General features: G+C 36.0%; 1 protein-coding gene across 8 annotated transcripts in view; it reads right to left on the bottom strand.

Moving 5' to 3' along the window:
* The window catches only part of LOC129720839 (uncharacterized), a 207,704-nt gene that overhangs the window by 145,365 nt on the left and 37,434 nt on the right, over window positions 1–24,905 (bottom strand). For 4 of the 8 annotated variants that reach the window (XM_055672659.1, XM_055672667.1, XM_055672661.1 and 1 more), the window contains exon 2: window positions 16,594–16,639. The gene's annotated coding sequence lies outside the window, so the exon portion shown is untranslated. Of the gene's footprint in view, window positions 1–5,904; window positions 6,041–16,593; window positions 16,640–24,905 lie in introns of those variants that run through there. The other 4 variants (XM_055672664.1, XM_055672665.1, XM_055672663.1 and 1 more) reach the window with 4 other exon arrangements.

Genomic DNA, 24,905 nt, shown 5'->3' with positions numbered 1-24,905 from the left:
GTGTTTGCCTAAATGAATAACCTTATACTAACACAAAGTGTATAAACGACCACAGAAATCTATCTACGAACACGGAGTCTATTGTTAAAAGCTGTTCCTAAGAGCCGGTAGCATTGCGTACAAATTTTCTTTGCACGGATTTAATTCTAGTAATCCAGGAGTTGTAGAATGTACACCATACAACGAAGCAGAATTCCAAGATAAATCGCAGTTAGGAGCAGTACAGCCTTCTAAGGCAAAACCGATCGTGGAACTCGAATTTGTACCACTGATAGAGGCTGACGTGCCATAGTATAGTAGAAAAAGATTGGCTTTTTTGTCCTATAGAAAAAGATGACACTACAGTCCAGAATGCTTACAGAAAAAAAGTTTCTGGAACACCATTAGCTGAAAACATCCACTAGTCGCTGAAGCTCAACGCAGTCCGCAGTATTCCAACTTCTTTTTTTATTCTCGCTTATTTTCCGTCTTTCTAGTTCCGCCACTGTTGTTGTGCCAATCACCGACGCCCGGGGAGGCGACTCCACCCAGGACCCTAACTCACGACCCGTTTATTAACGGACCGGCGCCAACGGCTTTACTTCCTCATGCGATGGAAGGCGTGATCCCAGAGATTTTTCGCCTCAGAAAATCTCCCGGTGTCGGCTAGGATTGAATCTAGACCAGTTTGGTTGGTTGTGACCGGATCACGCCACCCCACAACCCTCGACACTCATGTCGGCGGTGGGATTCGAACCCAGGCGTCGAGCGTGGTTGGCGGAGACGTTACCAACCACGCCAGGCCCCCTTTCCCGAGTATTCCGACTTTAGAACATTATAAAATTTGACGTCATCGGCGTGCAATTTACGGTATCCATCCGGAAATAGTAGAAGAAAACGGTCCAAGATTGCTACCTTGCGCTACTTCAGAAATATTTGTGAACTGTGCTGAAAGCTGAGTCCCTATCTCCACACATAGTGTTCGATTCATCAAATAGGACGCAAACCATTGAACGAGGCAAGATAACACTTCCAGTTTTTTAATTGTAGCTATGAGATTGAAAAGTTGCACACACACATACAGACACATACACACATACACATACATACACACACATACACACAAATACACACTCATACACACACACACATACTCACCCACATACACACACATACACACACACATATACACACTCACATACAGAAAATGCTCGGCTAGTCGAAATCAGTCTAGTGATATATGCCATTCGGCCCTTTGGAGCACTTTGATACCCTCAGTTTTGCCAGTGATTGCTATACACACATATACACACTCACATACAGAAAATGCTCGGCTAGTCGAAATCAGTCTAGTGATATATGCCATTCGGCCCTTTGGAGCACTTTGATACCCTCAGTTTTGCCAGTGATTGCTATACCTTTCCAGGAGAAAGGCAAAAATCGTCTATTTTGGACCGAAGTCCACGAACATTTTGGTAGTAAATCTGAAGTGCAGAAAAGTGGTCGTCAGCCGCAGGGATACGTTCTGTAAACACTTGCCACAGGCGCACACTGTTTCCAAACCTGCAAAAACATGATCGAAATTATTTTGACCCGAAAACGTTGATTTTAGAACCGTAACGTCTTCAGCAAAGTTATTTCATTAATTATTCTCCATGTTATAGAAGTTACAATTCCATGATTAATCCACTCAACAGTGAGGAACGAGTTTTATTTTTCTCATTTTGGAATATGAAAATCCACTTTGTTCAGCAAAGTTGTAGCAAATTTTAAAAGAAAACTTTGTTGAAGACATCATACTTCTATCTATTTATTTATATAATTTAAACTAATTACTCTTAACTCAAAAAATAATGATTTTGGAGTAATAGTGTCTTGAGTAAAGTTGTTCTATTAATTATTCTCCATTTTGTAGAAGTTATAATTTTGTGATTAATCTACCTACAAGTGAGAAATGAGTTTTATTTTTCTCATTTTTGCATATAAAAATCCACTTTGTTGAGTAAAGTTCTATCACATTTTGTAAGAAACAACTTTGTCGAAGACACTATACTTGTGTCTGGTCATTTAAATGAACTGTTGTGAAGTTTTATCCAGAATGCCCCTAAAATCATTTTCTAATATAACTTTTTATAGTGATTTTCTAAAAATTTTCAATGTTCTACAATGTTGTTAACTACAATAAGACAAACAAGTTCACTTAAGAAAGTTTATTTTTATCTCTCAAATTTATTTAGTTATTGAAGATTTTTATCAAAATAACGTACTAATTTATTTACAAATATCTGCACAGGAGACAGCGAGAGACAAATACCTATACCTGGACTAAATGACCTTTTTCTTATACTTGAATATAGAAAAGGTTCGATCTGCAGATATTTGCAGATTTTAAAGATATCTGTTAGTAAATTAGTGCATTGTTTCAGTAAAAATCGTCAGTAACAGATGAAATATGAGAGATGAAAATAAACTTTCTCGCATGAAATTGTGTGTTTTGTGATAGTAAACAATAATGTAGAACATTGGAAAATTGTAGAAAATAAACCACTTATATTAAAAAAAAAGGATTTTAGTGGCCATCTGTAGAAACCTCCATTAAAAAAGGCAGATAGAAGTATAGTACCTTTGAAAGAGTTGTTTCTTAAAAAATGTGCAACAACTTTGCCGAACAAAGTGAATTTTTATATGCAAAAATGAAAATAGTAAGATTCGATTTTCACTGTTAAGTGGATTATCAACAAAATTGCAACTTTTATAAAATGAAGAAAAATTAAGGGATCAACTTTCCTGGAGGCACTATGGCTCTGAAATTTAATTTTTTGGGTCAAAATAATTTCGATCACGTTTTTGCAGCTTTGGAAACAGTGTGAGGCGGTCAGGTTGCCGAGGACCAGAAGTGTAGTACGGAGCGGTAGTGGTGGAAACATTTTGGTAACCTCGTATCGCGATGCCGCACGTAGGACCGGGACGACTGACGAACACAGACAGGAAAGGCTGGACTACGGCGAGCCGGGGGGTCAAAGGCTACCATAGTGCATGGGTTAATGCATGCCCATGTCCCGCTGGAAGGTTGTGTGGCGATGAATTGTTGTAAGGTAGTAGAAGGTTTTTCAATAAGGCGGCAAAAATATGGCGTTATTTGCTGTCCCTACCGGTCTACTTGTGTAGTTTAGTAAACTGAAACACGAAAGCTCAGGTACGAGAGCGTTTCCGCAACTCAACGCAGGGCCAGAACGACTCTGATTGCAGAAAACAGAATTAAGCGACTAAAACAACTTGCAAGAAATAAGCCAATAGCATAGCCTATAGTGTTGCTCTAATAAAGAGCAGTTGGATTCTGCAGCGCGTCTGAAGAATTCACAGTATAGACCCTTTTGAGGCTTGTACCATAAGGCGGACAACTATGCTAGTGCAACTTAATTTTAAAGCACCAACAAAACTCAGCAGAATACTTGTATACAGTAAACTGCACTAACTGCAGAAAGCAGGCACTTGGACACTTCACTTTGGTACGAAATATGCCGAAAAAATAGTAATAATGTAATAACAAATCACTCGAAAAAACAGAGCTGAATCATAACCATGTGAACAATGAAGAATAACGATAAAAAAGTAAATAGTTTTACTGGAAAACGGCGAAAACTTATTGTTGTGTTTTGTAAAACCCTTCGGTCAATGGAACTCAAAATAAACCATGCTCAGAGCTTGAATCAAGCATGCTATGCCAGTAGCAACAAGGAATGCCTACTTTGGTGCGCAACTAAGTTATCGATATTTGATAAGTGGCACCAGTAGTAAGTGCTGGTCAATTTTGTCATTTCTAAAACATGATGAACTAAGCTGAGATCACAACAGATCTAAGCTCTGGTCGCAGTGATGAGTCCACACAGAAAAAAAGCTGAGATATATGGCTGATTTTGTGCCAAATAATGATCATTTGCAAGAAGTGTTGCTTTTCTCAATTAAGTCAATAAAAAAGGCGACTGCAACGCATATAGAGTTAGAAAAACTTAAAGGAAATACCGTTATTAGTCCCGTCGCTTCAAAGACAGTAATTTTGATGTTGACGACTGTCCGTATGGAGAAACGGTCCAAAACGTTCTAAGACGCTGAATTAGAGAAATTACTCAATGACAAACACAGGAACAGCTTGCTTTGGTATTAGGAATTATTTGCTAAGCCATTTCCAAGCGCATGCAATGCTTTAAGAATTAATCAGACACAAGAAACATGGGTTCCTTATGGTTTGGAGCCAAGGCTCGTCGAGCGTGGTTTTACCACTGCCCAAGACCAAAATGAAAGCATGTTTTTCATCGCAACCTGGCTGGAGATGAAAAACGGATTCGTCGACTCGGCTGAATGTCGGTATTGTTCATTATAAGCGAAACCGTCACTGAGGAACGTTATAGATTTCAATTGATGCATCTAAGTCCAGCACTGCGCGAAAAATGGTCGCAATACGAGCAGAGGCACGAACAGGTGACTTTACTGCATGACAACACTCGGCCTCATACTGCAGAAGCCGTTTAAACTTACTTAGAAACATGCATAGTTCATAGTAGTTCACCTCATATAAAGACATCGGAAAAGGTATTGATTGGTAGATAGCCTCAAAAGACGAACACTTTTATCGTAATAGTTTTCGAGCTTTGTCAGAAATATGCAAAGTTGTAGCTAGCAATGGGCACTACTTTGAATGATTTATGTGTAAGAATTTCTTCAAAATAGAGTTTTATTTGTATAGAAAAAATACCGAGAATTCAGATGTGCACCTAATGAATAAGCACACGCAGCTACGTTTAATGTTGCTATCGCTGCTACAACGCACAGTCAATTGCACTAAATTTGAGTGTTTTTAAATTGTTGTGTTAAAGTCGTAACGTTTGTTGAGTTTTAAAAATTTGATCCGATAGTGTGAAAACTTTCGAACTTAAATTATTGAACAAACGATTTGAGTTCTATTGTTTCTATATCTGTCTTTAGTATTTGCTCGAGTTTGAAAATGGCCAACTGACTAAACGCCGTAGAAAATTCGAGCACCCGAAACAAGCAGCACCGATTATGTGCATTATGAATTTTCTTGATATAAACTTATATTCTACAATTTTTATTACTTCGTGAGGGGCTACTGCTCTGAAAAATAATTTGAGCTATTAAAAAGAATTTACAATATTGAATTTTTTTAATTATATCTATCTCTAAAAATGAAAATTTATTACCCCCTGCTATATTCAGCTAAATCTGAAACAGTACTGCCAGTAAAATGTGCAAGTACAGACGATAATAATTGAATAAATCATACTAACTTATTAGGTTTTAAGCTCTACACGCGCACAGCCGCACGGGGCCAATTTCACATTGCGTGTGTAGATCGTAGTCCGTACTCCGTACCGTTCTGGAAAAAAAACAAACGTGCGAGCCTACAAATGTCCTGTTGTGGTTTTCGCCATTCAATCGAGCGGCGGTGTGTTGAAAAGGGTGGAAAAACTGGATAACAGGCTCTAGAACCAGCGAAAATACTTTCCCTGTGATAGTTATTTCAAACTTTTACTATGAATCCGCTCAGACTGCGATTCCCTGCGTCGGTATGTTTCCTGACGAAAGCTTCGTTCCTGTAGCGGAATTCTCACTCTATTCTTGTACGAAAAGGCTATAGAAACGAAGTAAAAATAATTACACCCTGATTCTATTCAGCACGGACAACAACTGCCACTTTCTCTCTCGCTTCTCATCGCCGGAAACCCCTCTGTCTAGGTAGGACGGGGAAATATAGAGGAAAAATAGCTTAGCTTTACGAGGCAAGAATGATTCAAACGGAGACTTAAGTTGTTTCTAAAGCAATAAAGTTGGAACTTTTCGCGTCCGAGCGAATGCATCTTTCGTCGAGTAAAGTTTCCACATGAGTTTTTAACACAATTACACTACCGTGACGCAATTAAAAACTTGGAAACACCGTAAAAACTGCCACAAAACTATAACCGATTTGTAGAACCTCGGGGAGTTCTCCGGCAAACCGTCCACTTTACGCAAGAGATGAAATGCAAACTAGGTGGTGTTTGTGTGGCTCCCGTGTAGAGTCCTTTGGAATCTCGTCGAACCACACCACCATCAAGAAGCGCGCAAGGGCTAGAGAGAGAAAGCGAGAGAGCGCAAAAATCGAACGCAGCTTCCACCCGTAGTGGAATCGTACTTAATACAAACCGGAGGAAAGCTGTCTAGGGAGAGTGACCCTCTTCTTGTTCCTAGTTTGAGGTTATAATCATTCATTCCATTCTTTGAATTGTACAAGATCACAATTCTTTAATTGCACAAAGCCAGAATATGTTCAGCTACCCTTATAACGGCAGTTTCCCTCGGCTTGGAAGGGACTTGGAAGAAGCGCTTAGGAAGGTTTTCACGCTCTCCCTCTCGCGCGCTTCACCGCGTTAACTCTCACCGACTGATAACAGAACATGCGCTTTGCTCATCCAAGGTTAGTTGTACGTATGCTTCGTATCAGAGTGAAAGTGCGTACAGTCGGTTTTTCGATTGAATGGGGATTGTGAAAAATTTAAATTTTAAATATTTTATTTGACTACCCACTAAATATTAAGTTTGATATCAAAATTGAATCTAATGTCAAGGTTGTCATATAATCGCTTTTGGTTTATTCATTTTTTCAAATAATTTATGTACAATTTACGAGTAAGAGATAGCCCAAAACATCCGAAAGGCGAACTGTGAAAAGCTTCTTAGAAGCGGTTACCAGCAGGGTAAACAAACTTTTCCCGCTGCCGGTAACCCTACCCATATAGAAAGTGCCGCAAGGATAACTGCTCTAATGGTAAGATATAAAAGCATCAAGTACGTACTCCAGCTAAATCTGAGTACCTCGTAAAAGTATCACATGGGAGGGCAGCTGTCCTTGCGCGTACAGAACCATCATCCGATTTATGGAAAGTATATGTCCGCCGCTGTAAAACACTGAGTGTTATTAGTACTGCTATGTACTACACGCTTCTCGAATGGCTCACAAGTGGGATGGATTGCGTTTATGATGTTTCAATTCACACATTTTCTACCGAAATAAGAAGTGTGGAAGCCACTTTATTGGAGTATTTGAAACGCGGTATGCTCTTGGCGAAAACGTCTATAAATCGCTATCCCAAAATAGGTTCTTTTATAAACCTATTAAAGTCATAGTTCGTGATGAATGGTGAACTCAATCAATGTAAATAGCATACCATGACAGCACCTTTTATTTTTACCACAGACATCAATAAGTTACAGAAAGTGGTGTGAAATTGAAATATTTTGTAGGAACAGTAAAGATACACTGTTACAAATGCCAGCCCAGAAGGGTTCCCCATTTGATGGTTATGATGAATTATTAAGTAGTAAGTACTTCTCACGCCGTACTTTTCACACTGCATATGGTAGTCAAAGCAACAGAGTACTCAACCAGTTTATAGAGGTCATAACAATAATAAATTGCTTTCATCTGGCCTGTATTCAACAGGCTTTTAATGGGTGAGAGCTCCAACCACTATTCATTTCTCATAACCGCATACTTATTTAGGATGCATGAGCCTGAGGTTTGAACATTTTATTCAACTTGTTTTGTTCTACTTTATAAGCAAGTCAACATGAAAATGAAAGGATTAGATGTATGCCAATTTTGCTGCATTTCAAGATTGAAAAGGTTAATGTTTTCGAGTAATAAAATTTCCTTTTTTAATATTCTTGGGGGTTATTTTTTATCATTACAAGCAAAATTCAATTGATATAAGTACAATTAGAGAGTTTCCAATACGATCAAATGTGTAATCGTAACAAAATGAAAAAAGCTGTTCAGCAATAAACTTTATTTCGTATAAAATAGTTTAAAAGGATTATTGATTTTAATACCCAAATGAAACTCACTTGAAACATTTAAATAAATAGTATCATTTTCATTAAATGTTCGATAGCCTCCTTCACCTAATGTTGTTTTGATCTATCGAACAGCTAATCCAAAAATTAAAACAAAAAAAAAAAGAAAAAAATAGCATAAATTCCATTCTTAGCAAGATTGAAAACATTTATTATGATACCGTGATGAATTTCAATATTTTGTTTGTCTGTGTTCTGACATTGTGTTATGTGCATAATTTTTATAGTTTTTACCGCCCCAATATTAGGTAGCACAATCTGATGAAACCTTCAAAAATCGTAATATTTTGAGACTTACAAGTTTCGTTTTCGATATTGTTTCCAGCGCCTTTTTATGGCATTTTTATGTACCTATGTCTGAGTGTTTACATCCAAATGATTTTTCGGCTTAACCCAAAATTTAAACATTTTGTATTTTGTGTCAGTTCTCTGACATTTGCATTCAAATTTTGAGCTGTTTGTTTATTTTAGTGTCCTCAGTTGCTTATTCTTCATTTTTTTATCGTTATTTTCGTTTTCAAACATTGCCAAAAGAATGTATGGATTTCAATGGTGATCAATTTCACCCCAATTTACCTCATAGTACCTTATAGAATTATCGAATTTATTTCATGAAGTAGAAGATAGAAATTACACCAATAGTCATAGAGGTTTACTGGAGCACATATCAGTACTTGTTTTAAAATTATACTATTTCGAGAAAAATGTACATGAAGCGAGTTAATTGGAAATTGTTATAAAAATTGATCAATTTCACCCCGTTTCATGTTAACCTTTTTGGTTTGTTCAGAAAAGTTCTAGGCAACTTTCTCATTCAAACTTTTGTTTGTGAAAATAGATTTACATTAACGTTTCAACCCAATAAATGTATATTAACTCTTAAGGTTCTAAAATATTGATGTTGTAATCTATACATATAAAAATGCAAGCCGGTCTGTCTGTCTGATCAATATAGGTTCGAAAACTGCCGAGCCGATCGACGCGAAAATTTGTAAGTAGGGGTTTTTGGTGCCGATAAAGGTTCCTATGATAGTTTGAGACCCCTCCCTCTTCTGACAGGAAGGGGTCCCATACAAATGAAACATAAATTTCAGCACAACTTAAGAACTAACCGAGTAAATGGAACAAAATTTAGCATGTGAATGTTTTTAGAGGAAAAAAATATGTGCATAATGGTTTGACACCCCTCACTCTTCTATGAGAGAAGGGCTCCATACAAATGAAACACAGATTTCTGCACATCTCGAGAACTAACCGAGTAAATGGAACCAAATTTAGCATGTGAATGATTTTAGGGGTAACAAATATGTCCATAATAATTCGACACCCCTCCCTCTTCTAGAAAGGAGGGGTTCCTTATGAATGATACACAAATTTCTGCACATCTCGAGAGCTAACCAACTAAATGGAACCATATTTGGCAGGTAAATGTTTTTCGTGGTAACAAAATTGTTCCATAATCGACCTCAGGCAACATTTTGGATTGTAAGATGGCAACTTCCGGTTTCTGGAAAACAGCCAAAATGGCCGATTTCCACCCAATATAATAATATCCGGATCTAGAATGATACACAGGAGCTAAAATCGATCGAAAATGTTTTCAAATGCCATTAAGAAATCCAAAATGGCGACTTTCGGTTTCGGAAAAACAGCGACAAACGACAAAATACCACCCAATATGGGTATTTCCGGAACCGTAATGATGCACTGGAGCCATAAACTTCAGACAACATTTTGAATTGTAAGATGGCAATTTCCGGTTTCTGGAAAACAGCCTGAAATGGACGATTCCCATTAAATATATCTATCTCCGGAACCAGAAAGATGAACAGTAGCTAAAAATTGATCACAGGCACAATCTTGAATTTTAAGATGGTCACTTCCGGTGTCTGGCAAACAGCCGGAAATGACCAAAAACCATTCAATATGAATGTTTTCGGAACCAGGATTACGCTCAGATGACAGAAAACAGCCCGAAGTGACCAAATACCACCCAATATGAGTATCTCTGGAGCCAAAATGTTGCAAGAAGCTAAAAATTGACCTCAGACACTATTTTGAATTGTAGGATGGAAACTTCTGGTTTCTGGAAAACAGCCAAAAATGGCCGATTCCCGTCTAACATGAGTATCTCCGGATCTAGAATGATACACAGCAGCTGAAATCGACCACAGACCCTATTTTGGATTCTAGGTTGGCGACTTCCGGTTCCTGGGAAACAACCGAAAATGATCGAATAACACCCAATATGGGTGGTTCTTCAACCAGAATGACGCATAGAGGCCAGAAATTATCTTAAATACCATTTTGAAATCCAAAATGGCGACTACCGGTTTGTGAAAAACAGCCTAAAATAAACAAATGCTATCCAATATGAGTATCTCTGGAACCAGAATGATGTAAGGAGCTAACAATTGACGTCAGGCACCATTTAAAATTGCTAAATGGCAACTTCTAGGAAACAGTCGAAAATGACCGAATAATACTCAATATGGATATTTCAGTAATCGAGATGATGCATAGAAACCAAACATTGACCCTGGGCACCCTTTTGAATTTAAAGACAACCACTTTTAGATTCTGTTAACCTGTGTTGTTCATCAGTTAACCCTCAGCTAGCCCGCTCATCTGAAAATAATATTGATCAAATCGGTTGTGTAGTTTCTGAGATAATGAAGTTTCGTGATTTTCACATTTCGGTACATTGCAGACGAAGTTACAGTCCGATTACAGTAAAATTCAATAGGGTGTTATGAGGCAGCTAGACTTTTAATTTCACACTAATTTTGTGGAAATCGGGTCAACCATCTCTGAGAAAAGTGAGTCAGTCCAAGTAGTCTTCGAAATATGTTCCTTTTCATAGCTGGATTTCACATTTTTAAACATAACAGGCAAAGTAATAGTCCGATTGCAAAAAAAATCAATAGGGTCTTATGGGGCTACTACACCTTCCATTTGACACTGATTTTATGAGAATCGGTCCAGCCATCTCTGAGAAACATGAGTGAGATTAAACAGTCCTCAAAACACGTTTCTTTTCATGACTTTTGAACCACAAGTTGAATCTTCATGAAATTCAAAATTAAAGAGTATTTCAGGTAGCTCGTTCCTTTGAAATCAATTTTGTTCAAATCGGTAGTGTACTTTTTGAGATAATGATGTTTCATTATTGTTACATTTTGATACATAACCTCTAAACTAAAAATCCGATTACAATGAAATTTAATAGGGTCTTATGGGGCAACTAGACCTTTCATTTGCAATTGATTTCATGGAAATCGGTCCAGCCATCTCTGAGAAAAGTGAGTGAGAATAAAAATCTGCACATACACACACACACACACACACACACACACACACACACACACACACACACACACATACAGAAAATGCTCAGCTCGTCGAGCTGAGTCGAGTGATATATGCCATTCGGCCCTTTGGAGCACTCTTATACTTTCGGTTTTGCAAGTGATTGCTGTACCTTTCTAGGAGAAAGGCAAAACTTATTTTGAAAGAACTATGATATAATCAATTTTCTTATTCCACTTTTTGCTTTCTAAAAAAAGTTTTCAGTGCAGAATCTTAAAAATTATTTTTTCAATACTTTTAAATCCATCCCTCGAAAACTTTTCTCTAACTCTTCTCATTACCAAACGGTTATTGTCTCAGAAGCAATAAACATGAAACCGCGTCAAATAGCAAAAGGTTTTGTTCTTAAGAGTACTCGCTTTGGTTTGTTCAGAAGGCAACTTAATGGGTTATAACCTCCAAACAAATTTTTTTCTTGACATTTTTTTATTGGCCTAAATCATGTTAAAACTATCCTAGAATCAAAACCTACATTGCCCAAGTACTGATCTAAACTCAAACTCTGATAAGCCGAAAATCCAAGCAATAATAGATACACGTCACAGTCGGTAGCATTCAAATTACCACTTTTAGTTTTTAAAATAAAATTTTCCAGTATAGGACGCAAATTACATTTTTCTGGTAGTTTCGAACTAAAGTTAAGACAAGTCTCCAAAAGTTTTGTCTATCACTTGTCATTAGTCAGAGATATCGATTTTTAAAAATAACTTCAACCCTTTTCAAATGTTACACAAAGTTTTAGTGAATTCTGAGAGGGTGCTGTCAGCTACCTTGAATAGTTGACGCAAACTCTTTGGTATACATGAATCTCATTTCGCATTAGCAAATATGTAGTGGAATTGGACCAATGGAGCTCTCAACCGAACAAAATAACACGTTATATTATTATGTGGCTCGATAAGAAGACAATTAAATTCTTCTCGAGAGGGAGCAAATAGCAAGAATTGCAGCACTCTAAGCCAAGCAACAGTTTTTTACGCTGTTGCGTGTTGCATATTGCAGCTGTGCGACTGGGGAACAAAATTCTGTTCTAGTCGGATGGAAACAGATAGCAGAAGGTGCCGCACACTAAGTCACGCAACACTGTTGCGTATTGCATATCACTATATATGTGACACGACCTTCACAGATTTGGCTCAAAGTTAAGGGAATTGTTGATCTAGTGTCACTTTGTAAAAATTCCGATTGGAATTTCTTCGCTCTGTGGGACGCATTTTTTATTCGATGAGTTCATTTTGTAGAAAACAAACTAAGGAATTCAGCAAAAATATCATTTTTGACCGAAAATAAGATAGATTATTTTTGCATTTTATAACAAAATTTCCATTTTTCGGTAAAGGAAACCAATTTTATTTCAAATTTGATAGTTTCATCGTGTTTTCCAGAACATTTTCGAAACACTGATTACCTTGCACAATGGTCCAATAAGGCAAAAAAGTGGAACTTAATTCCGTAGCGCCTTTCACCTTCATCCCAGCTTAATAGTGTCTTCGGAACAATTGTTTTATACAAAAACGGTTTATTCAAAAAAGTTTTAGAAAATTCAAAAATATGAAACTTTGTTAAACTAATGAAAATCCTATCTTCAATCGGTACAAAGTAATAGAGTATATCATATGGAACTTACTTAAAATTTAGTTTTTTTTGTGCCTATTTTTTGTGAGTTGCATTTGAAACGAAAGTGTTGTTCAGAGCAATTATTAGGGCACACAAAAAATATATTTTTTCCAAAGATTATATATCTCCAGGACGGTTCCTTACAGAAATATATCATATTTTAGCCTATTATTTTATTTATAACTTCAAGAACGTACAGGTTAATAAGAGGCAAGTGGAATCATGATGTCAATACTTTTCCTTGAAGCTAAACTGAAGTACTATAAACTCTTGTAGGTTCCATTTGTCCCAATCCAAAATTTTACCTTTTTTGTGTTAAGAGATAGCGGAATAGTTTATTCGGCAAAGTTTTAGAACGAGCAAAAACATGGAACTTTGCTGAGCAAACAAAATTTCTATCTTCATTGGGCACAGAGTTATAGAGTATTTCATATAATAGTTAGTTTTTTGTGCTCAACTTTTGTCAGTTACATTTTACTAGAAAACGTTGTTCTAAAGAAGCGTTTGGGCATACAAAACACACGTTTTTGTTGAAGCTTACACATCTGCAGGACTTTTCCTTACAAAGTTATAGCTTATTTTAGCTTACTTTCTGGATAATATTAAGAACCGGAAAAAATAAGTCCCCGAAGAGTCCCGATTGTGAAAAATATATGTACTTGTACCTTAAAAACATGCCAAAATAAATTATTCTGAGTTATACCTCACAAATATTCACAATTTTAAATAATTTGATGTTAAAAATTTACATATTATTACTTAAAATCGCTCTATCTCGGAGTTAGTTCAACAGAATTGACTTCTTTTTTTAGAACTTTTTTTATTTTGTTATTATCTAAAACTTTCTAGAACATCTCAAGTTGATAACAAGTAGTTAAAATATAATTTAAGTGAAAAAACTAGTTTTATTCAGAGATAAGACCTGAGTAATTTGTGTGTTCGGAAAAGTTTCATAAAATCGATAGCTCTACGACTTTGCTGAAGTCAGGAACTGAATTTCTCCTAGAATAAAAAAGGGAATTTTTTTAAGTGTAATACTAGCTTAATAAGCAATTAAATTTAAATGTCAGATATTTCCAATCAATATTCTGAACAACTTTTTAGGAGACACCAAACCCCTAAAATGTAAAGAAAAGTTTTTTGACGGTCTTTTTTTGAAAACAACCCGACTGTGGTTCGTAACTTGCATAAAAATTTTTATTAAAGATTTTCTTTTTTTTTCAATGTTTTTTATTTTTGTGGAATGAACTTTTCCTCGGACCTCACATCCTCCGTGGGGGAAGTAAAATACGAAGTGCCCTGCCAGTCGTTGCCATACAGAGAGAAATAATTCTCGTCGTTCATCACCACCGCCACGTCGCGAATTACCGAGAAAATCGACCTAACCATTTCATTCATCCACTGCCGTTGCCTCATTGCCTGCAGCTTCAAAATCAGGTGACGGGACTGCCGCTCGCTGACATTTATTTTCATGTACTTTTTCAATATTTGGCCGATTGCACTGACCTCCTAGCCATGGGCATACAGCTATGCAGCCACTTTTCCTTCGGTTCTGCACTTCAACATCGTTTGGAGCTTCTTGTCCTCATGGTCGTCGACTGTCCGGAACCGGGCTTTCTTTCGATGCTCATGGGTTACTATGAACGATGCTGCATGGGTAGTTTCGTCAGTGCGTGTGAAGGTAAATCCGTGAAAAATCGGCAATTTATATTGCAAACGATGAAGGGTGGTACGGGTAAAAATTGGCCAACTTCAATTTGCGTATTATTCTTATTGTGTATTAATGAAACCTGAACACCCCTCATTTTTAATTTTATTTTAATTTTTTGGAGATGTTGCAAGCTCGCTGGAAGTGTCGTCTACAACAATGAATCTAGCTCTATTTTGGCCGGATTCAACATCTTGTCATTATAAAAAAAAAACATGGGGTGATATGCCGCGAACAACGTCGCGACACCCTTACCAGAGCTCTTCCCTCAGAAAAATACTGGGCTATCGCCAAGTGGAACCTCAAAAAGACACGAAAGACAGTTGTCAACGAAATGCAGTTCAAGGCTAACTGGCGTTCGGCGGTGAACAATGTGACCAAGAAGACTGTACAACTTAATGGAAAGAGTCAAGAAAAAGGTTTGGAAATTCTCATTCGCTAAAAAGGAAGCTTGAGTCAATATTTTTCCTTTATTTTGTACGAATTTTGTACTTGACAAAGAATTTGATTTTTTATAATAAAAAAGACCGATTTACGCACATTTTTGTTTGATGAATTTTTGACACCCTTTAATAGTACTATGTGATTTTTTCACATTTAAAATTATATACAAAATATGTTCCCCATCGTAAAGCGGCTGGAGTCGTCAGTGAACAAGAACGCTGTGCATGTGCAAGAGAACATAGTACTACTTGGGATAAGAGGAGCAGAAAAAGAGATGACTAACGATGACAGCGAAGAGAATATATAATTGCTAAATTGCTTCTCATCTTTTTTCATATTTGTTCATATTTTTTGTTACGTAAAATTTTCCGAGGAATACTCAATGAAAATATCAAATTTAAAATGTTATTGCATGCAACGAACAATACAAATTTAAACTCAAAATACAACAATAATCTGTTTAATAACATTTTCAATCGACTGCTGCATGAAGGCAGGAAATCCGTTGAAAACTAACCAAGTCATAAGAATTTGAAATTGGACATAATTTCGTCCCCTGTTTCGATTGAAGATTTTTATTTCACGCTGAGACAGTTATGCTTGGAACGGTTGTATAATCCTTTTTGAAGACGTAGTTCTACGTCGAAAGATGATGGGAAAATTCAAGTCGTTTTTTTAATTTAGTGATTGTTTAAGTTTCTTTGGTTGGTTTTCCATGGATTTTTTTATACAACCAATGGTTTTTAACGTACAAAACTTAACTGCGACTCGAAAAAATTACTCCTAAATTATACAAAATTGTTCTTTATCTAGAAAATACACAGTTATCTAGCAAACTTCATCGAAAAAGTTGTAGTTGTTTAAATATTTTCACGGAAAACACGGTGACAGTTTCTTATGAAAAGCGTTGCTTCAATTGAGAAAGTGAAATGAGTGAGTGAAATGCAATTATGGCACTGCAAAGTTAGCTCTCGCGCTATTGAAAAATAAAATTTGTCACAACGTAGAATACACTTAAATGATGAAAGGTGCTTAACAAAAGCAAAGCTGAGAACTTCGATTCTGCTCTGAACACACGGTAATCAAAATCTCAGATTTTTTCTATTTAACTCTATGAATTTAAATCCACTAAGAAGATAAACTCTGTCTTAAAAAAAATAGGAAAATGCAGTATGGAGATAAGAACAATCCTGTCATTATATTTTAACCTCTCGCGAAAATAATTTTCTGTTTATTATATTTTAATTATTCACGGTGCAATGCAACGTAAACAGGACATTCGCTGTTGATCTGGATTAATCTGGCTGGTTGAAAAGATATAAAACGTCAATAATCTGCATATTTTATGAAGCTCAAGTCGAATCAGAACATATATCAACTGTGTTTAATTTCTACCAGTTTCATCTGCTGTTCAGGTGATGTAACAGACCATTCCACACTTGGGTGTGAAAAATGCGGATATAACTTTCGTTTTTCGTTTCATCCACGATCTGCTGTGGAGTACGGCAGATGGCATTCGGATGTTAATTATACAGTTGCAATACTCTATACGATGGTAAACTTACCTAGGTTTCATTATTGCTGGTCTTTTCATCCCATTTTGATGAGTTGCTAGAAGAAAACAAAAAATAAAATAGTGGTGAGTTAGTTGGAATGAATTGTCAAAAGCGAAAATATACAATGAAATATGCATAGAATATGAAAACTTTTCAGATGATGATGCCCAACAACAGCAAAAACCTTGACAACGAATGTGTGTGCTTTTTCGGAATTGTCTCATGCGAGCCCGTGGCGGCTGAAAACGGAAACTCCTACAGGAAGTTTCACTTAGTATGACGCCTGCGTGCTGATCGTGACCGGCGTCATTTTGCTACACACATAACGAGCCACCAAATTATCTACGTTCATGCTGCATGCGATGTTTGCCTTCGGTACAATGAACACGGTAACAAATTGCTCACCGCAGTCAAATTATGGTTCTAAAAGGACTTGCGTGAAACTAAATGAAAGTGATAGATTTGAGGTATTTTAATAATTAGTATTTCATCATAATTTAATCAGTATTCGTCCGATTTCCAATGTTTAATATTTGCTACGAAAATAAGTTTGACGCATAAATACATAGTAAACATGCTTCGACTACCCAAACAAAGGCGCCTTTGTTGTTGCTGATATCTTCGACACACCTTCAACACTGTCAACGGCAACAGCCAGAGCCAGCAAGCAACCATAAACTATCAAAATTGATGGGGATGAATTTCCCCCCACCAGCGTTTATCATTTAACGGACAAACTGTCTCGAGAGAATACTTTATGAGGCTGTAAAACTGATCACCCGCTTTTTCTTCTTCATGCGGGCATCAAACTGGATTGACGTGTACTCGCGCCTTTTGGCGTGAAGCCTCAGAAGAGTAACGCGGCGGCTTCTCAACCTTGTTGTGGTATAAAACGCGAAAGACAATCACGACCACAAGCTGCTGCGCTGCTGTACGGCCTTATGGTTGCTGTGGAAAAGTGGATGTAAACAGATGTTTCGAATAGCGGGGATCTCTGTGGCGAGCGCAATAATGGAAATTTATTGGTTTTAGCACCTAATTTAATCTCCCGATTTCTTTGGCAACCGAGCGGGGCTGAGGGGCTTACTAGACGATTAATCGAACAAAGTCCATTGGAAAATGCGTTCAATTTAATTCGGCGTCTATCATTTTGACAATGGTGCATTACCATTATATTTAGTAATTTTTCTTGCGTTTACAGAGACTCATCAGGAAAGTTGGTCCAAGTATGAAATTGTATCCGGGATTTCTACCGGTGCCACCAGGGTTAATTTTTTTATGCGAACTGTTTCCAACTTGGATATCCACTTCGAATAAAATAAAAACATCAGTTACAAAATTGAGGACTAAGTTAAAATCTATATATATTTCTCACATCTTACTTATAACTGTCAAGCAAGATAGTTATTCCTATGCAGAATTTTTAAAGCATCAAGCAATTCATCCAAACATGCTCAAAAAAAAAAGTTTTCATATGCAAATCGCACTTCGCCGCAGGTTGTCCCGCCAGACAAACTTCACCCATAAAGCCGCAAATATCAAGTGACTGGTAAATCTATTCACCTTTTCGTTTCAAATACATCGGCGTGTGCCGCGCAACCAAATATTCATATTATTCACACATTCATTTCACACCAAACCACGACAGCAAATGTCTATGACTGGCTCGGAAACACAAACGAAAAAAAAGACTAGCTTCCCTACCGAATATATTATTCTACTGTCCCCTCGCGAGCAGTTTGCGTTATTTGTTTCTTGAACGACCTCCGCGCACCCCGCGGGGAACATCGAATGAACAGCACACCAAACGGATGAGTGGGTGGTGGTGCGAGTCAAACCGAACCGCAATGCACCACCCTTTGCTGTCATGTATCCTTAGCATTATGGAGCAGGCAATGGGTTTGAGTTAGAGTAGGTGTATACCTACCTAAACGTGGGAGCAAAGCGAAAAGAAAAATATTTAACAGGAGTGACACTTATTTCCTGTTTGAACCTAAAGTGGGCCATCAGTGTGGATTGCATAATATATTGCATGAATGTGCACACCCCTAGAGTAACCCGGTTGGTAAAGAGTCGTGGTGGTTGATCTATGAAGGAAAACTAAGCGTTTTTATTGCATCGCTCGCGAGAAACGAGACGTCGCAGATGCAATATTGTTACGTGGTATTATAGAGTTTATAACTTGAAAAGCTACATTATGATCTAATCTCAGTCAATCCCGACCGACGAAACGAACTTTTCTGGAGGAAAAATCTTGAGCGTCGTCGTACCAAGAAGAAAAGGAAATCACATCGATCCATTGGAATTAAAACTAGGACACCCATGAAATGTATTCAAAAATTTTTAAAGCATTGAATAGCAAAAACCAGAATTAATCCACCAGAAACCTTGGATATACTAACTATTATATACTACTGTATGCTTATTAAGCCAGTAAACCAAATAATACCAACGTAAGAAGTCCGATATCAATGATGAATGAAATGAATCCAGAGGGTGAGCCCAAGGCGATAATTGAATCAAAGCTTGACGTGGTTTTCACAAATATTGTGAATGTTATCACTGGAGTATATGAATCTTATTTTTTCGATCACAAACCAATTTTTTAAATGCTGGCTAGAAGCAACCTTAATTTTTTTGAAATGATTGAATGTGGCTGTTTGTTTAGATAACAAAGATGCAGATTTCGTACTAGAACAGCAAATATGTAAGTTATTTCAATGCATTTCTAATTTTTTAATTCTCCATAATCCAAGTTTGAATATTATAGTGGTTTGGTTTTCAGAAATCGCAGGACCTAGAATTATGAATCAGCATCGAATATTTTTTTTCGAATTGCAGCAAACTTCTACAAAACTGCTCTCAAAATATTATAGTTCAGAATTATACAGGAATGCGTAGAATGCTTTGTTATTATATAGACGTTACTTGAATCATATTTCATTGAAATTTATATTATCTGAAAATGATGGTTTTTCGCGACATTCAAGGTTTTTGGCTTTATTTGACAGCATTAATCTTTTTGAAGGCCCAGGCTGTATGAAAAAAATCCAAAACACTTTTAGAGCTTTATAAAATTTCGCTGCGAAAGCAAGAAGTGTGATAACATGGATACTGTGCTTGCACTAAGTCCAAAACTAGAAAGCAATATTTATCTTTAAAAAAAGCGTGGTGTATCATAACATACATTTTTGGTAGAGCTTGTCAAAATATTTGAATCGCTATTTGTGTTACATTTGCACGCTGTGGGGTCAGATTTTGCTACAACGCTTGACTCCCGAAAGCTGTAAATGTATTTTATTCTTCACAAGTATGGGTTTGACGTACAATTTTTAATTTAATTGAGTGAGAACGGAAGCTCCATCTAAATAAGCATTGCAGTTTCCTCTAAAATCTATCTAAAATCTATTTGGAATTACAGTGATCACCCGATTATATCTCACCCTGATGATTTTTGGCGTGATAAAATAGGGAAAGTGATAAAATCGGGAAATTTTTAAAATTTTATTTTTTTTTATTGAAGATGTTAAATCAATAGCTAAATACGTAAAATCAGCGATTTTAATTTCTTTTGGAAAATTTATCTGTACAAACATATGAAAAAAGCTGCAGTTGTTTTTTTCATAAATCGATATATCTGAATAATGACAAAAGATAGAGAAAAATTTTCAAGGGATGAATTTCACTTTTTGTTTTTGAAATTTTTTTTTCAGTACAGGATCTCAAATTGAATTTTTTATATATTTTTTATAAAAGCTCAGACAGTTTGAGCTTTTATAAAAAATATATAAAAAGTTCAATTTGAGATCCTGTACTGAAAAAAAAATTTCAAAAACAAAAAGTGACAATAAAAAATTGATCATCACTATTTTTGTAAAACATTTTTTAGATAGATAATTCAGTTGCCAAAAACTTTTCTGAAAAAACCTTAAAAAAAATAAAAAACCTAAAAAAATCGATGTAAAGTTGCAAATAAATTACAATTAAGTTTTTTATTCGTTCAGGTTTTTGTTTGAATTGGTAAAATGAATAACTTGCTTTTTTGTAGCGCAGTACCATAAGCAAAATATTAGATGTTCTCACAACACTAAACTTTGCCGAAGACAGCATGCTGATATCTCTCACATATTGCAACCAGAAAATTCTTAAAATGTAAATAACGATTTTTAAGACCTTCTCATAGAAAACTTTATGTTGCTTGCAATATGTAAGAGATAGAAACATGATGTCTTCTGTAAAGTTTCTTGTTTTGAGATTACCTAATACTTTGCCTAAGACACCAAGCATCTATCTTTATCTAATGAAAAAGTAAATATTCTATCTAACTTTTAGGAGGATTGATCACCCAGCCTTCTACATCAAAAGATGCGTTTTTAAATATTTTGAAACTTCTCCGAACATATTATACGGTTATAATAAACATTTGTATCACTATTCAATTATTCGCACGGTAGCAGCAAAATGTAACATTATGCATCGGTTGAATTTTTAATGTAAACTGCATCCAAAACTGCACAGAATTATGAAAAATATCTTGAATATTGAAGCGTAACAGAAAATCAGTTCCCCCTGACATTTTTTTAATGAAATGTTTTATGATGATAAAATCGGGTAAAAAATGTGATAAAATCGGGGGCAGATAAAATCGGGGGCAGATAAAATCGGGTACAGATATAATCGGTTGATTACTGTATTAAGAAAAAGCTTTTAAAACAGAAGGTGATTTTTTTACACCAATTAAAATGCTCTACGAAGAGTATAAAATTATGCATAGTTGTCGATGATTGTAAATTTCCTTTGAAAAATAAATAGTGATACAAGAAAAAGAGAGAGAGAGAGAGAGAGGAAGAAAGAGAAGGAGAGAGAGAGAAATTATCTGGAAAGTTAAATATCCCATGTCTAAAATATACTTTGTTAAAAACTCTACAGTTCAAGCAACCAATAAAAAATCGGACTCATATTTCAAAGAGCTCTGGGGTTTTCATTTGAGCATGCGAACATCAAAATCGGAATATGCGTTCTGTAAAAAGCGTGTTCCTTTATTTTTTTGCCTTTCTCCTAGAAAAGTATAGCAATCACTGGAAAAACCGAAGGTATAAAAGTAGTCCCAATGGCCGAATGTCATATACCACTCGACTTCTTTCGACGAACTGAGCATTTTCTGTATGTATGTATGTATGTGTGTATGTGTGTGTGTGTGTGTGTGTGTGTGTGTGTGTGTGTGTGTGTGTGTGTGTGTGTGTGTGTGTGTGTGTGTGTGTATGTGCAACTTTTTTTTCTCACTCACTTTTCTCAGAGATAGCTGGACCGATTTTCATAAAATTAATTGCAAATGAAAGGTCTAGTTGCCCCATAGGTTGCTATTGAATTTAATTGCAATCTGATTGTAACTGTGTCCGTTGTTCATAAAAATGTGAAATCACATAATGAAAGCAGACATATTGACTTTCTCCTTACGATCAGTGGCTAATTAAAAGGTAGAAAAATGATTGAAATGGCCGAATGTCATATACTACTCAACTCAGTTCGACGAATCGAGCATTTTCTGCATATATGCATGTATAGGTGTATATGTTTATGTGTGGGTGTGTACGTGTGTATGTGCACCTTTCTTTCGGACTCACTTTTCTCAGAGATGGTCTGACCGATTCTTTCTATCTTGGTGTCAAATGAAAGGTCTATTTGCCGCTTAGGTTGCTATTGAATTTCATTGCAATCAAATTTTTAGTTTTGGCGCTGCGTTAGAATGTGAAAAACGCTCTTATATCTCAGAAGCTATGAACATAGTTGAATTCAAATAAATGGGCTTTCAAACCCTTAAACAATGAATTTCATAATGTTTAAACATGTGGTTTGAAAGTTATAGAAAGAAACGAAACCCGCAGACTGTTTAAAACTATAGCTACGATCAAAATATGTGGCCTCAACCTCATTTGAATTTGATATTGTACTATTTCAATGTTTTCGGCCTTGCTCGGGATTGAAGTTGAAATTAAAAGTCATTTCTATCATTTCACTTTTTGCCTTTCTCCTAGAAGGTATAGCAATCATTGCAAAAACTAAAGGTATAAAAGTGCTCAAGAGGGCCGAATGTCGTATACCACTCGACTCAGTTCGACGAGCTGAGCATTTTTTGCATGTGTGTGTGTAACGCTCTCCCAATCTCACTCGATTTTCTCAGAGATGGCTGAATCGATTTCAATGAAATCAATTGTAAATGAAAGTTATGAAAGTCTAGTTGCCCTTTAAGACCCTATTGAATTTTATTGTAATCTGATTTCTAGTTTAGAGGTTATGTATCAAAATGTAAAAATCACGAAACACCAATATCTCAGAAACTACACAACCGATTTGAACAAAATTGGTTTCAAATAAACAGGCTTCCTAAAAACCCTCAACTTTTGAATTTTATGAAGATTGAACATATGGTTCAGAAGTTACAGAAAGAAACGTGTTCAGGAGACTGTTTAATATCACTCATGTTTCTCAGAGATGGCTGGACCGATTTTCATAAAATCAGTGTCATATGGAAAGTCTTGTTGCCCCATAAGACCCTAATGATTTTTTTTGCGAACGGATTATTACTTTTCCTGTTATGTTTAAAAATGTGAAATCCAGCTATGAAAAGAAACATATTCTGATGACTACTTGGGCTCACTCACTTTTCTCAGAGATGGTTGACCCGATTTCCACAGAATTTGTATTAAATGAAAGGTCTAGCTGCCTCATAACACCCCATTGAATTTTGCTGTAATCGGAATGTAACTTCGTCTGTAATGTATCGAAATGTGAAAATCACTAAACTTCATTATCATAGAAACTACACAACAGATTTGAACAATATTGATATCGAATGAACGGGATAGTTAAGGGTTAGCTAATGAATTATGACTGAACACGTGGTTTTAAAGTTTGGCTCCCCCATACGTTCCCTTTTCATTTGATTGTAATCAAACCTAAGCAATCGTTATGTTTAAATTTGTAAAACAACGAAAGTCTATTATCTCAAGTATTACACGACTTATTTGAACATAACTAGTGTCATACAAATTAGTCATCTCTCAAACTTACAAATAACAAACTTCATAAAAATTTGATATACTGTTCAAAAGTTTTGTAAAGAAAAGAAATTCAAAGACTATTCAACACTATAGCTGCTTTGATCAATATATATGGCCTCAACATGATTTAAATGAGGTATCGTACTATTTGAACGTTCCCGGTATCGCTCGTGATTAAATTGTGCGAAATTAAGAGTCATTTCTTATATTTCGCTATTTCTGAAGCACTAACGTTACGTGAATTTCATATTTTATACTTTAATTACAACATCAATATTTTAGAACCCAAAGAGTGAATATACCTTTTTTGATTTAAGCATTCATGTAAATCTATTTTTACAAATAATCAGTTTGAATGAGAAAGGCTGAGTCTGACCGCTAGGTGGATTAATTTTGGTTTTTTGGTTCGATTCTGATATACTACATGTCAAAAACATATTTACACATACATACGTACAGGCACACATACAGAAAATATTCAATTCGTCAATCTGAGTCGATTGGTGTACAACACATGGCCCTCCGCGCCATTCATTTTGCCTTAAAAGTTAAATGTCTCATACAAAAAATACTCTTTGATCAATATTTGAAAATCTTAGCCATTAATCAAAAATCCACTCGGTTGCATTCTGGGGGAGCGCAGTAGCTTTCGTTTGCGTATAAGATCATCAAAATCGGATACTGCGTTCTGTAAGAAAGGTGCGTTAGTGTTTTGCGACAAATACATACAGACAACACACATACACAGACACACTCATACACACGAACAGACATTGCTCAATTCGTCGAGCTGATTCGAATGGTATATACGGTTCGGCCCTTCGAACCATATGCATTCAGCATTTCGAATCAGACCAGAGTCATAGTTAAATATTTTCAACAAACTCAATGTCTTTTTAATTGTTATTGACTCGATGATTTTTCCAAATAAGGCCGTTACAAATTTTATTTTCATATTATGTCAACCCCCCCCCTCCCCCCTACAAAAATCTTGAATATTGGAAGGGGAAGAAAAAAAAAGCTCAAACCGTTTTGTTCATTTCATTGGTTTTCCGACAGCATAAATGCTTAATTTAGCAACAAACAAGACAGGTGACAACGGGAGTGTCGTCGAAAGGCAAGTGAAATAAATAATAATAATAATAAAGTGTTATTTTTCAACATTTATTTGAGTGCAAGTTACAAACGTCATATCTTGCACACAAACTTTGATCAAAGATATTTCTTTTTTTTCGTTTCGGTGTTATTTATTTTTTGCCT

Source organism: Wyeomyia smithii, chromosome 2 (assembly GCF_029784165.1).
Source record: "Wyeomyia smithii strain HCP4-BCI-WySm-NY-G18 chromosome 2, ASM2978416v1, whole genome shotgun sequence".
Taxonomy (NCBI): Eukaryota; Metazoa; Arthropoda; class Insecta; order Diptera; family Culicidae; genus Wyeomyia; species Wyeomyia smithii.
This window is presented reverse-complemented; position numbering and strand designations above follow the sequence as displayed.